The 15,685-nt window shown below is 36.1% G+C and overlaps 1 pseudogene; it reads left to right on the top strand.

Annotated features, from left to right (window-relative positions):
- The first annotated feature begins 570 nt into the window (after nucleotides 1–570).
- Nucleotides 571–15,266, top strand: LOC109101243 (annotated as a pseudogene).
- Nucleotides 15,267–15,685: the final 419 nt, after the last annotated feature.

Here is a 15,685-nt window from a genome sequence, read left to right as displayed (position 1 = left end):
TTGTTTCTTCATTTGGAGAAATGAAGCATTACATCACTTGCTCACCAATGAATCCTCTGCAGTGAATAGGTGCCATCAGAACAGTTTAGAAAACATCACAGTAATCCACAAGTAATCAAACAACAACTCAAATCCATCAATTAATGTCACTGTGTCACTTCATTAAAATCTTTCATTAAGGCGTTTTATTGTTTCTGGTCAAACATAATCAATAATAATGCTTCTCACAGTGAAAAAGTCCATCTTCTGTCCTGCACATTAAAATCCACCTTCATTTAGTTGCAACATTTTTGGACTGTTGCTTGCAAATGGTGCTTGATCTGCACAATTCTCTCCTGATTTAGACCAGGCGACTTTTTCACTGGAGAGAATATTGTAAGACTCATTTGGAGAAAAAATAAATAAATAAAAATTAGTTTTCATTTGTATTTATTACAAATACCCAGCTTTTCGCTTCACAAGCATTATAATGTAATACACTTTATAATATATAATTTTATATTATAATATATAAATCTCTTAAATCGTAACATATATATTAAATGTGTTTTGTCAGAGTAGTGCCCCTGCGGCCCTTTAAGACGCTGGTTTTGGGAGGCGCTTGAGTTGAGTTCAACACACCCGCCGCCTGACGCTCCGCTCGACGCCCAGGAAGAGAAACCACATAACTATCACCGCAACTTTAAATATGACTATTCATTTGTTGTTTTGACGTGTATGTTGTCGTGTTTACGTCCCTGTAGCGGTATTGAGGGTAATAATGCTGGATGGTTGGACTAATGAAGTTCAGTTTGGATTTCTGCCGGTTACTGGGGCTCAGCGGTGAGTTTTACTGCATGAAAACTTTGTTTCTGACTGTCCGAGTTATAAAGTTAGTTCTCCATGAACCAGAGCTGTAAGACATACGTCACAATCGGCTTATCTCACCTTAACGCGCGTAAGTGACAGTGATATATGGTTTTAATATATCAGTCAGTTTTATATAGATATAAAAATGTATCAAAGATATCATGATATCAATTATGCAAATGTTTTTTAACTTAACATAACTGCGGTTGTCACCCGGATAGATGATAATTGTTTCAAAACCTTCAAAACTTAAAATCCGTCAAATACATATTTAATGTTCAATATAAATTTTTTACGAAAAATAAATGTAAGATTCTTTGTGATGCTTTTTGATTATACCGTTTGGTTTATTATTAGAAACTAATTCAGATACTGAAGAAATCACATGCAACAGGACTTTGAATCACAGAAACTCTAAATCTGATTTTAACAGCTGATCATTTCCTGTTTGAGTGTGTTTTTTGAACGTTTACAAACCAATTCGGATTGCATCCTTATATGTAGTGATAATTTGTAATAATTTCAGTAGGATTGCCTAAAGGTTAAGTCTAAAGGCAAACATGGCTTTTTTTTTTTTTTATAAACATAAAGGTTCTTCAGTGTTTCTTAACAATAAGCTACAAACTTTATCAAGAACCATTTAGGATTCTCAAGTTACTGCTATAGTTCTTTGGAAATTTAACAGAAGTTCTTAATCTTGAAAATACAAGTTTGTAGCTGTTATTTGGAACATGGTTATTGGTTTTTATCTAGTCTACACTGTTAAAAATAAAGGAGCTTCACGATGCCATAGAAGAACCTTTTTGTCTAAATGGTTCCATACAGAACCTTTAACATCTGAAGAACCTTTCTGTTGGGCAAAAGGTTTTTTGTGGTGAAAGAAGGTTCTTCAGATTATAAAAAGGTAGGAAAGAGATGGTTCTTTAAAGAACCTTTGACTGAAAGGTTCTTTGTGGAAACAAAAATGGTTCTTCTATGGCATCGCTGTGAAGAACCTTTTAATCACCTTTATTTTTAAGAGTGTAAGCTTTTATATCATTTTGCGTAAGGTGGGCAAGATGGTTTATGATACATCAGGGTTGTCAAACTCAATTCCTGGAGGGCCGGAGCCCTGCACAGTTTTATTCCAACCCTGCTCCAACTCACATACCATGTAGTTTTTTCAAATAAGCCTGAAGGACTTGATTAGTTGGATCAGGTTTGTTTAATAAGGGTCGAATCTAAAATCTGCAGGGCTCCGGCCCTCCTGGAATTGATTTTGATACCCCTGTAATACATGTAGCTGACTGACCAGCTAGTAGTCATATAGACACCTTAAAGGCTGATTTATACTTCTGCGTCGGACCTACGCCGTAGCCTACGCATAGACACACACCCTACGCCGTAGCCCATGCTGTGACCTGTCGTGCACCTCTCCAAAAATCTAACAGCGCGTCAATTCTACGCGGACCGCAAGCACTGTGATTGGTCTGCTAGAACCCCCGTCCTCTGTATGTACTTGAGTTTGGTGTGTGTTTATAATGTGCACTTTAATATATTTTTAATGTTACACCTTTCTTATATAAAATAAAACAAAGCAAAGAACAATTGTCTTTCTCATTTATTATACTACATAGCATTATACATCAGTATTTGTCCGCAACAATGTTGATCTGCCGTGGTACAAGTCCTTGTGGAGATTGAAAGAATGCCATCTTCTCTTGTTCCGTTGTTCTCTCCTTTTGTAGTTTTTTAAATACTGATTTAATATTTATTTGTCGCCGTCATGGCTATAATAATGCTTCTCCGCCGAGCCGCTTCTTCTTTCGGCTTTTGTCATGGTACTGCGGGTTACACCAGCAACATGCCCGTGGACACCGCCGACTAGCGGTTTGCATGTGTACTGCACGTCGACGCGGACAACGACGCAGAAGTATAAATTAAAACTGACGCATAGCCTACGGCGTAAAGGCTACGGCGTAGGTCCGACGCAGAAGTATAAATCAGCCTTAAGAAGTAGATTTGGATGTGTACTTTGGGATGACTGTCCTGCAGGAAAAGGGGTCATGAACCAAAAAATCTAAATTCCCTTGATCTTTTAACATGTAAGAGATCATTGCACTATAAAAACATCCTGTAAGTTTCAGAACTCAAAACGTTCTCGTTAGTCTAAAAGCAGCTTATATTGAAGCCAATCTGCCAAAACGACAGGTTGTGGAATGTGCCACTTTATGATGTAATAGTGTGGCTAAACCCCACCTCCGCAGAAGATCAATGCCTGCTTCTACAGTGCTGCCTGTTTAGCTCCGCCCACCGATTTGTGCATGTTGTAAGTAAATAACGAGAGAGGCAAACGCAGGTCTATGCAGAAATCAAACGATAAAGGGACTCAGAAGACATCAAGACTCTGTGCAGTGCCAAGCTGTGGAAAAACACAGAAATTGCATTGCCTTCTTTCTGATCCCAATATTAGGAAAGAGTGGGTGAACTTTATTTTTAATGAAGGTCCAGTAAGGATTTGGTCCTTTGTTCATTTCATTTTATCCCTGACTCATTTACAAACAAGGCACAATTCGACAGACACAGGATTTTCCAAAAGATAGAATCTAAATGACGATGCTGTGCAGACTATATTGGATCTGACCGTAATGTCGCACCACAAAAGTGTGAGTCGCTGTTTTTATTATGTGGTCACTATTGCTTTGTCTGTTATTACAGATAATTTGATATGTACTTGGTATTTCTGTGTTTATAACCTAAATCATAGCAGCCTCCATCTGTGTAGGATGAAGGCTGACAAACATTCACAACTGTTAGCCAATCAGCCCAGTGGGTGTTTACTTCAGAGTATACAATCTGCCACACCTATTCAAACGGAGCGTTCAGATGAGGGGGTCAAAACAGGGCAGAAATAGCCTGTTGTAAATTATAATGTTTTTTGATGTAAAAATGGACTGGAAGTCACAAGGACTGGAACTGAGAACCCCTGCATTAGAGCATGATCCCACAGTTGCATGGGGGGTTTTATAAAAAGCTAGAAAATGAAAATTCTTTGAGGAACTTAAAAAGGTTCTCTTATATGACATGAAGTACTGCTAGTCTTGTCTAATATTGGGCTGTATTTAAAGTTTGTAGTAGAAATGTAAATATGCATAAGAAGAACAAGATCCATTACCATAAAATGCTAAAGTGTACATAGTTGTTTTTTCTACAGGGCTGTTGCTGTACACTGCTATTTACTTGTCTGTTGCATTCTTGTAGTAATATATTCAGATGCTTTGTCACATGGTTTGAGTAGCTTTCAACCTCATTCCTGGTTTTGAAATGAATGTCTTTGTTACCATTGTAACACATTCTTACAGTCCTCACTTGTCTTTTCTGCTGTTGCGTGCATTACTTATTTGTAATATGAATCAAGATTATCAATTTTAATCAATGGATTCCGTATACTGACTCACAGCAGTGAAAACAGTATCAGTTGGGATCATTTGCATGGAACAGTTTGCATGATCCAAGGAAGATGTGACTAGCCGGGGGTCACATGGTTTCTTTAACTCACCAAGTTAAATCAGTTTTTTTGGACCGCCATTGTCAAGGCCGTCAAAGTGTGAGATGAGTCACTTTAAGGGAAGTGTGCTAGCCAATGCATCACGCCTCAGATCACGGTCTGCTTGGATCTGCATGTGTTTGAGATTTGTGGTGTTAGATTTGCTGTGTTTTGAAACCGAAGGCAAGCTGTATGCATCTCTTTTCTGCATGTGGGATATTAAGAGTGTGGTAATGGCTAATGGGAGTGATTGAGGATACGGAGCGTCTAATGTGTCTTTACTTCTCTTTAACAAGCATATAAAGACTTAAATCCACATCTCTTTCAGAACCAGGAATGCTGGTGTTTAGTTAACAACTGCGAAAAAAAAGTGGGATTCTGTGCTGTTTATGTCAAACAAAAATTGATATTTTGGAAATTCTGCAGATGGTTGCTTATTGTAATGTATCAAAGCTATGGGCTGAATCAAGAATAAAACTGTCACTGAATTGTTAAGAATCCCATAAAAGAAAACAACTGAAAAATTTGTCTGAAAACCATCTGCTTACATAAGCTGATGGCAAAATCCAAAACATGGCTGTTGGATGATCTTCAAAGAAAGCATCGTTTTACTAGGCAGTAGTGTAAATGGCTTTCTTGAAGGTCTAATCTTACCACTGCAAGGAAACCTTAGGCTAGCTAACAACTGAATTGCAGTCCTGTAAGGATTTTGGGTCCCATGTTTGTTGACTAATGAGTGAGTGCGTTTTTCTTGGCGATAACTCATTTTGCCCTGGATTTGGTTGGCTTGTCCGTAGCAAAGATGTGAAATTAAAAATGTTTACACAACTGGACCCTGCAAATTTTAAGCAAAACATCAGCAGTCAAGGTTGAAATTTTATAGCATAGATCTTGAATTTATGTATGGGAGAGTAAGTAATGCAGTTATAGAAGTAAAACCAAAACTTGACTGTGAGGGTTTTCGTGGGTTTTTAGCACTCTGATTGAAATGACTGTCTGGCAGTTTTGAAGTGGTCACAAATGTATGTTTTTTTTTTTTTTTTTTTTTTTTTTTTTTTTTTTGAGTTTCACATTTACACAACATTTACAGTAAGTAATGCACTATAGGAAATGGTAAATCTTGGGATTTGACTTCTAATTGTTCTGATTCAAAACAAGTGGCTTGTTTATTTTCATTTCTGCCTTATTAAACGTTTTAACTCTCACAAAGTGTGATGTTGGCTAATGCTTGACTGATTCTCTTGGCTTGAACTGGATTTTATTGATTGTTTTCTCTCTTGCATCTTTCCACAGGCTCAGGTGATGAGAGGCCAGAAGAGATGGACACGGGTGCCCTCCCCGAGCAGAATGACCACACACTCTCACAGGTACAAGGACAGTGGGCTTTTTCATGAATTAAGATGCAAGTTAAATCAATAATGAGAGCTGCATGTTTCCCTGTTGTTTTTGAACCAACTGCTTGCAGATGTTTTTTTGACTAATAGTTCAGTCAGAAATTAAATCAATAAATTAATTTTACCAAAAATTCTATTTCTACTACATGCTGTTCTTTTTATCCATGGAAAAGTCCTGAAAAAAAATGTATGACACCAAACTTTTGAACTTTAGTAAATTTCTTTTTTTTTTTTTTTTTATCATTTGCAAATTGAGGTAAACTCGCTTCATATATCTGCAAAAAAACACCAGTTGGTAAAAATCAATAGTACAAATGAGTAAAAACAAACAGTTCGGAGAAACTGAATCAGCTTTTCCAGATGCCAATTATTTTTGATTTCATTTCATTTTCTTTTCATTTATTTAATAAGGAACAACGCATATTAATAGTACATAAAATATGTAAAATGTGCCAGATTTAGCCAACACTGGCTAATTTTCATCCGCGGTCAGTCCCTTTTGGCAGGTTGATGTTAAGGACAGGAAGAAAATATAAACAAAGAATATTTATTCACCAAATTCAGAACAAGGAGAAAATATGAAGAACAGAAGGAAAAAGAAGAAAGGACGCACAAAATTACAGACTACCATACCATATCCATAAATCACTATAAGTGATCACAATTTTGATGTGTCAACCATATTTTCAGCTTTTTCGAGAAATCACAGTGTCCTGTTAATTTACTGGGAGTCTGTTCCACTCATGTGTTCCTCTAAACGCAAAAGATAATTGACCAAATGTAGTTCTTTTTAAAGGCACATTACAATCACCTCTTATACCGGCATGAGTATACCGTTCAATGTAATCCTTAAAAACAGGTGGAGCAAAACCATTTAAGATCTTAAAAATAAGTATCAGCAAATTGAATCAAATGTTCCAACTTAAAAACAAAAACTTTTAATATATTTAAATAGTTAATATGCTACAATAGTGAAAACCGTTTGTTTTTTTTATTCAAGACCTTCAAGTGGTTTAAGAATAGACCTACATGTCCAATATAACATTTGTCCAATACAATATGTGATATGAGGAATAATCATTGAATTCATAAATACAACTGCTGCTTCGTTGGTTGAGCTATTTCTGATAAATCTAAGATACGCTAAATTAAATTTCACTGTTTACCACTTTCTTCACATGTTTTTTAAAAGAAAGTCGTGAATCTAATAATAATCCTAAATCTTTTAATTCTTGTGCTACCTTAAGTTTTTGTTCCTGGACAATCTGCTTTCACATCATAATCCAGCCCTTTAGTAAACAGTTTTTCTGACATTGAGATGCAAACATGAGTTGATAAGCCATTGTGCAATCTGATTCATAGTGTCTGTCAATTTCTGTGCAGCCTGTTAATTAATATTTGTATGTAATGCAAAAGCACTGATACTTGTAAGTATGGCTGTTGGTGTCCATATATTTTTTTGGGCCATTGTAGGTATCTTGGCAAAACTTTGGGTCTTTGTTGTTTTTGTTAGTGCATGAACATTATCTTCTAGTCATGCCTCAACACATCAGTTGGGTTAAGGTCAGGTCAGTGTGCTCCAAACAGAGATACTCCCAGAATATACTATGCAGCTGCTTTGAGGCTCTTTTGTTCCAAGTAACACGGTGTATTATTTTGGTGAATGTTTCACATTCATGCTGAAATGTTCACATTTTGTCTTATCGGTCAATAATACCGTGCATTCTTTCAATGAATAACATTAGAGAGTGTAAGAGTTGTCATCCGCCACATAGCTTTTTCGCTGCGGTCGTCTTTAAGAATTTAAGCTTTGATTTGCATTTGAAATGGTTACCATTCATAGAAAGGGGAAAAACGGTTTTATTTAATTTTCATTCATTTGTATATTATGGATTTATGGAGTCCTCCACAGTGGTTTTGTAACCGTTTTTTTTTTTATTGTAGCAAATATAACTAAAGAAATCTATTTTGAATAAGGTACCATAGGATTACCTTCTTAAACCTCTTTAATGAAGGACATGCTCCACTGTTTGCTGCTATTTTGCATAATTTTACTCTTCTGAAAGCAGTACCTGCATGTATTGATAAAGTATTACATTTGTGTTCGTGTGTGTTTTACAGGATGTCTTAATTGGTGAGGAGGGTCTCAGTGAGGAAGAGAGGGCCAGACGGAAAGCAGAGAGGCGCAAAGCCAAGAGGAAGGTGAGAGGAGTGAACTTTAACATGCCAAGTACAAGAATAAATCCACTTTAACCTAGAGTTGATTGTTTGGGCAGATCTATTGAGCATTGTTTTGTTTTTTTCTTATTGTGAACAGAGCCCTAAATAGAGCACTAAGTAGACTTCATTACATGCATTGTGTTGCTGCCAAACATACATTTTAATTTGTCTTTTTTTCTTCTTTTTTTAGCGTCAACGTCAGCGGAAGAAACTAGATTTTGCGGGGTAAAAAGGATGAAAGTACTGAACAGGTAAATTGAAACTAGTTTAATTCTGAGGATGGTGTGAGAGGGCGTAAACGGATAACCAGAAGTGTCTATGATTAGAGAACTTTTTCTATATTTGTGTATTTCCCCGGTATGCAAATATATCTGCGTAACATAATACTACTTAAAAGTTATATACACATTTGAGTGATAAGGAAACATGCATAAATGAGAAAATAAAGAGTGTGACGCACTTGATAGTGTTATTAATTACAATAAGCAGTGATGAAACGAACTCAGTGTGGTGCTTTCTCTGACTGACACACACACACACACACACACACACACAAAGCACACACTCAGAAAGCGCCTCTCCCAGACAACATGCAGTCGCCAATTTGGGAAGTGCATGATGTTTAATAAAATGATTAAGCACAATAAGCAGTGAAAAAGAACTGAATCTGCTGCTCGCACTGACTGGCAAATTGCAAATCAGAATCTCTTTCGTCTTTCATTGCGGCTTGAATGGTCAGCATACGCACACAATTATGTCAAAAATGCTTGTTGGTGTGGAGTATTCACGTAAACACAGTCGGTTTTGTGTTAAATAAACGTAAATCAGTTGTGTGAAAAACCGGATTTTGTTTCAGTATATTGGACCAATTCAGGTTGTCTTAAAAGGACTAAAAATGTATAATGTCACCAAGGCAGCATTTATTTGATCAAAAATACAGTAAAATAGTAGCATTTTTGAATATTATTACCATTTAAAATAAAAAAAAAAACGTTTTTCTATTTTAATATCTTCAAAAATGTCATTTATTCCTGTGATGACAAAGCTGTGATGAATGTTCAGCTGCCATTTCTTCAAAGTCACATGATCCTTAAGAAATCATTCTAATTCAGCACCATTTGAAATATTTATTTGTAACAATGTAAAAGTCTTTACTCTCTTGTTGGTTGTAGAGTTGGTTGTTAGTTGTTGTTTCTTTATTACTATTGTATGTTAATACTATTTATTTCTTTTAAAGGGGTCCTGTTATGCTCTTTTACAAAGTCTTGATTTTGTTTTGGGGGTGTCCTAGAACAGGCTCTCATACTAGGTTGTTCAAAAAACACCTTATTTTTCACATATTTTACATTATTACAACACCTCTCTCTCCAGTCTGGCACAAACGGCTTGAATAGTTCCTGTATCAAATGAAGGCCCGCCTTCTGAAATACGAAATGTGTTGTGATTGGTTAGCTGGGCCAGTGTGTGTTTTGTGATTGACAGCACTCAGCGCCTGGTCGAGCTTCAGTTGTGTTTAAATATTTGCGTCAAAATCGAATCAGTTTGATCATGATTTAAACCCGGATGATTGTAACCACTCTAAGTTCGTCTGTCTTGGGAACACTAGCGTGTCTCTGACATGATAACACTCGTTGCCTTCTCTAGTGCAGCTCAACCAGGTCTCATCCCATTCGTCGATATTTGTAATATCACAAATTCCAGAAAATATGCGCTGTAGTCCAAACGAGTCGTTCGTTGTAGTTTTTGAAAAGTGATTTCTGTTAAATAAAATATCTCCTTTTTAATTGGACTTTGAACTTTGTAACTTTGCAGATGTTTTTTTTATGCTCAAACAGCAACATTACAACATTACAGACTAACTAAATTTTGAAACAAAAAAAGTGAAAAAAGCATAATAGCACCCCTTTAAAATACATTGATCTTTCCATGAAAAATAGCCATAGATGCTGGTATAGCAATAAAAACAAACTATTATTATTAAAATGTGATTTTATTTTATTTTTATTTATTTATTTTTTTTCAGGGGGAGGAGAATGGCGGAGCTGATTCGGAACTTGACGAGTCTGAGGAGTCAGAGCCAGAGGAGGTGGAAGGTATAGGCCTTTCAAAGGTGGAAGAGAAGCCAGTTGCTCCTTTAAGTAAAAGTTCTTCTGGACCTCCACTGGCATCAGGGAACAAAAGCAACCGGCAGCCGACGGCCCGGTCTAGTGAGGAGGTACGAAAACTGAGCAAACCATACTGTTCCCGCTGATGGACGTTGAGAGTTTGCTATTTGAATGTTTAATAGTTTAAATTACTTACTTTGACACCATCTCTTTTTTTTTTTTTAGGAGAGTGGGTTGTGTGTGGTGCTTTTGTTGCCAATGCCGTCAGTCATATTCGACCCAGAGCTAAAAGTAAAGGAGCTCACAAGTCGAAAGAGAACCAAGGAAAATGAGAGCAGAACAGGAGAAGTGATTTTATTTGTTTTTTTTTAGTGATTTAGTGATTTTAGCAATTGTTTATTTAGTTTACTGTGTTTTGTTGCCATCTGCCGGCTGCCCATACTCTTGTGTCGTAAAGGTGGAGCCCATAAATACTGAACCTGGGCGTTGGGATTCTTGGTTATTAACATAGTTCATAAATTTGTAGGTGCTGTCACTTTTAGGCTTGTATGACAGCTTTTATTGTTTCAGCTGATAGTACTGCCACTGTCCTGATAGATTGCATGTTTTACTGTACTATAGCTTTTGCCTTTATCCACCAAGCCCCAATTGTGTTGTGCTTTTAAAACATGTTTAGTCTTAAAAATCTTAAATTGTCTTTACAAATAGGCCATTTTTTTTTAAAATGTTTTGTTGATTTTGAATTACTGTATGTATTTTGCACATGCCTTGTTCCTGTAAATCCTACACAGCAGCTGTCATTTTATGTTGTAAAATATATATCTTTAATTAATGCTGTATGTCTTTATATTTTAGTTGGTTTGGTTCTTGGATATGTTTGGTGTACACTACCATTAAAAAATTTAGCTAGCAAGTAATGCATCAAGTATGCATTAAATTGATCAAAACTGACAGTAAAGACATTTATAATATTACACAAGATTTTTATTTCCTGAAAATATTATGGTTTCCACAAAAATATTTAGCAGCACGATTGTTCTGTTTCAACATTGATAATAAGAAGTGTTTTCTTGAGCAGCATATGATCAGCATATTAGAATGATTTCTGAAGGATCATGTGACACTGAAGACTGGAGTAATGATGCTGAAAATTCAGCTTTGATCACAGAAATAAAATTACATGTTAAAAAATAAAAAACAGGAAACAGTTGCTATAAATTGGAAAAATATTTAACAATAATAATGTGTTCCCAGTATCTTTGATCAAATACAGTAAATGCAGCCTTGGTGAGCATAAGAAACTTCTTTCAAAAGCAGTTTACTATGGTACTGTACTATGATTTGAGATGTGCTAATTATAATGTCAAATGCAGCATGCCTCAGAAATGATGCAAAGACATTATGGTGAAAAAAACCTGTAATATTCCTGTAAAATAAATTAATGTGCTTTTTTTTTAACAGGTCATTGGCTTATCAGATGCTAAAACTAAAAGAAGTGCCTTACTAGTAGGTGTGTAAAATGTCTTTCTTTCTGAAACATTTCTAGTCAAATTAGAGAATGGAGGTATGTCTAGTGTGTGTGTGTTTCATAGTTCACCCTAAAAATTAAAATGGGCATTGTTCCAAACTTCAATGATTTCTTTGGAAAATATCTTAAATTTCATAAATTGGCTTCAGAAAAGCAGTCCACATTCACATTCCGTGTTGGAATTATATTTCAGGATGTTCTTCAAAAAGAAATCAGTTTGGAAAGACTTGAAAGAGAGTTAATGACCTGATTTTCATTTTTAGGTGAACTGTTTTTTAACAATATTTCAAATGCTTCACAGTAAACCACATGCTTTCACATTTAAGTTTCACACAGTTTTTAAACAGAAATATTACAGTCAAATGTTTGTCATGTTATTCTTTACCTATACATTTATTGAAGAAAAAATATTGACCAAATGACTTAAAACCAAAAAGCATGTTAAATTGCTTTGACAATTGAATTGACTCTACTGCTATTCCTGCAGTTCCCGGATCTGCAATGCTGAATTTTATGCCGAATTTAAACCACTGAATTTGTGGAAGTGAATTTGGACAGAAGATTGCCTGTCGAATATAATATGACTCTATCGTATTTTTAAACAGATCGAATATTTCCTAAAATGAACTCTGGAAAGTGAATATGGATTATTGAATTGAAATATTCACAGCTTCAATATACGGAAACTATGTTGAATTTCAGCCCACTATAAATGCAAGTCCTGAAAATCCAAGGCATTAAAATGCAAGCACCGTTAATGCAATGCATTATTTTGTCAGTTAGTGCAATTCAACATGCTTTTTTTATTTCAGAGACATTTGTCATTATTTTTCTTCCATAATCTCTTCCATTTGTAAGTCCTTCTTTCTCTTCACTCCAGAAAAGGGATTCGATTTGTGCAGGAGGGTCAGTACACGCAAGCTCTTAGTCTGTTTACAGAAGCCATCAAATGTGACCCGAAAGACTACAGGTGATGCACCGATATGCATGAAATCCTATCCACATATACTATCTTTGTTTTTTTGTTATTTCATTAATTGACTTTGATTTTTGGAGAACAGGTTTTTTGGAAATCGCTCCTACTGCTACTGTTGTCTGGAGCAGTATCCTCTGGCCCTCGCAGATGCTGAGAAGTCCATCCAAATGGCTCCTGATTGGCCCAAAGGCTATTACCGTAGGGGAAAGTGCACTAATGGGACTTAAGGTATAGAGCAGTGGCATATTTATTGGTTTGTTTTTTCTTGCTGTATATGGAGGAAATCTGCTCTATACCTGTGTATCAGTGAATCTGTATTTGGGTTTGTTTGTAATAGAGGTACTGTGAAGCTGAGAAAGCTATGGAACAGGTGCTAAAACTGGACCAAGACTGCGAAGAAGCGGTCAATGACCTCTTGTACTGTAAGGTGCAACAACTTATGGTAAGAAAAGGATTTCTCATTGTAGTTAAATTAGTAGAGCATGGGCAAAGTTAGCAAAGACAAGGTTATGGGATCGAGTACCAGAGAACAAACTATAGAACATACTCATAAAATTTGTATGTTCAGGATGCCCAAAGTTGCTTCGTACAAAGTCTCTGCAAGGTGAGTACGTCATTGTCATGAGAAAGCAAAAACCCCAAGATAATTACTTATTAATCATTTTCTTTTTCTTTTTTATTTTGTTCCAAATCTTTGTTGTTTTCTTTTCAATGAAAGATCAGTGGAAAAAATGACACTCACTAATGACTCACCCAAATTTTTGGAGCTACAGAACCTTGGTTGGAATAAAAGCAGCTCAGACATGCCAAGCATCTCCTTTTTTGTTCCACAGAAGAAAGTCAAACAAGTTTCGAAAAAAACAATAGGATGAGAATAATTTTAATGTTTGAGTGAAGTGTTTCAGTTTAGAATGGGGTCAGCTTTAAAAATAATTCTTTGGAAGCACACATATTATAATCCATTAAAACGTATACACAGGAATATAATTTGAGGCCTGTAATTTACATTGTCATTTTGTAGACAATGCAAGCAATGCAAAAAATAAAAAAATGTGTTCTCATTGTTAGGATCTTGGATATGATGAGGAACAGAGTATTCAGTTGCTGGAAAAATACAACACCGTGCAGGCTGTTGTTGCAGCCAAGGGTAAGAGCTCTTTTTCATTTTGCCTAATTTTATATTGAGCCACATGAGGGTGCTATTGATACACTGATTTACATTAGAGACACTGAGAATTGGAAGTTTTTTGACTTTTGACCAATTTATTTTATAACACACAAAACTGATTTCTGATTTCTGATTTAATATATTTTAAAATGTTCCTCATTCCTGATGCAAAGCTGAATTTTTAGCACCATTACTCCAGTCTCCAGTGTCACATGATCTTTCTCTGCCAACATAAACATCTAAACTCTACTTCATTGTACATAATAACACTCTTTTGATAATTTGCCACACTCAATTAATTTCTCATGGCTAATTTGTGATGTTTATTTTAACAGCTTCAAAATCAGGACTGTGCTCTCCTCCAACGGGAGGGGTAAGTCATCGTTTAAACTGATTTCAGTTTAAATCTTTGCATTTATTTATTTTTAAAATGTTGCTCTCTCCCTTTAATTCTGTATATATTTACCTTTCTGTCTTATTCCTGCTCTCTTTCACAAGCCCTTGCAATTCCTTGTGGGTGGGAAATGTGACCTCAGAACTGACAGAGAAACATCTGCGGGACCTCTTCAAAATGTGAGATTTGATGCCACATTGACCTTTTACAAAATCGTAGTTCTAAAACAATTTTCAATGACTTGTGTTTCCATTTTTGTTGATGTTTGCCAGTTATGGAGAAATTGAGAGCATTCGGGTTCTGCACGAACGTTTCTGTGCATTTGTTAACTTTAAGAATGCCAACATGGCCTCACGTGCGATGGAGAAACTCCATGTGAGTGAAACCCTGATGAATTATTATTATTATTATTTATTTTTGATGTTGTTATCATTATTAATAGTCTTTTTTAGACTCGTTTTTTTAGTTTACAAAAATGTAATATGATTTGTATATATATATATATATATATATATATATCTCTTCTCAGGGACATTTTATTGAGAATACCCGACTAGTGGTTCGATATCCAGATCGACGGATTCAGAGAGTCCCTGCCAACACCTGCCATTCAACAACCTGCAGGGGCTGCTGGGTAATTCAGTCTCTTTGCCGTTAATGAGAAAAGTAATGGTGCTTGCCTTTGATGTTATTAACAGCAATTATTGTCTTCCATAAAAAAACAAAAAACAAATGTTCTTTAAAAGACACACAGATGTCCAAACAAATTCGTGATTATTGCAGGCCAAGACGCAGAGGTCCTGTCAATGGAGATGAGTGTTACTTCTGGAGGACCACCGGGTGTCATTTTGGAGATAGGTGTCGCTTTAAGCACATTCCTGATCATCGAGGCAAAGACTGGCAACCTTGAGTCAACACTAGCTGCTCTGGGAGATGACTGCATGGCTGTAGGGACTGTAAACTTCACTTTGATTATCTGTAGGTCAGGACCAGTGGATCAGAGTCTTACGACGGCTCTCTTGAGGTCAGAGTTCTTCACTGTCAGACTCCGAACCTCATGGGTTTTTAAAGTAGACAGGATTCTGGGGAAAAGTGTCTCTTTTGAGGTGAGGGGGGGTTTGGGTGGTGCAGAGTGCCGGAGCATCGCTTCGCCGCATCGCTGTCTGCTGAGGTTTACATGGCCTCTCATAATCGTATGCTCTCTTCTCTCTCCTGTGCCAACACCACCAACCAAAAGAAGAGCCGTAGATCTGATCTGACATTTGAGTTCATCCCAAGAGAATGACTTCAGTTCTGTATTTGAGGTCGCAAACCCTCAAAATGAGGATGGAAGAATTGTACCAAAGAATAATACTGTGCCATATGTGGATTTTACGTTGAGAAAGAGAAAAGGCATTTAGGGAAAATGAGCTTAATAGTTTTTTACTTGTGTGTTTTGCTTTGATTCCACCACCTCAGACACACTCCAGCTCTTCATTAATGCTTATTTTTAATTGGACTTTTCCAGCAAGTTCTCTCAAATGCC

The sequence above is a fragment of the Cyprinus carpio genome, chromosome A13 (assembly GCF_018340385.1).
Source record: "Cyprinus carpio isolate SPL01 chromosome A13, ASM1834038v1, whole genome shotgun sequence".
NCBI classification, from domain to species: Eukaryota; Metazoa; Chordata; class Actinopteri; order Cypriniformes; family Cyprinidae; genus Cyprinus; species Cyprinus carpio.
This window is presented reverse-complemented; position numbering and strand designations above follow the sequence as displayed.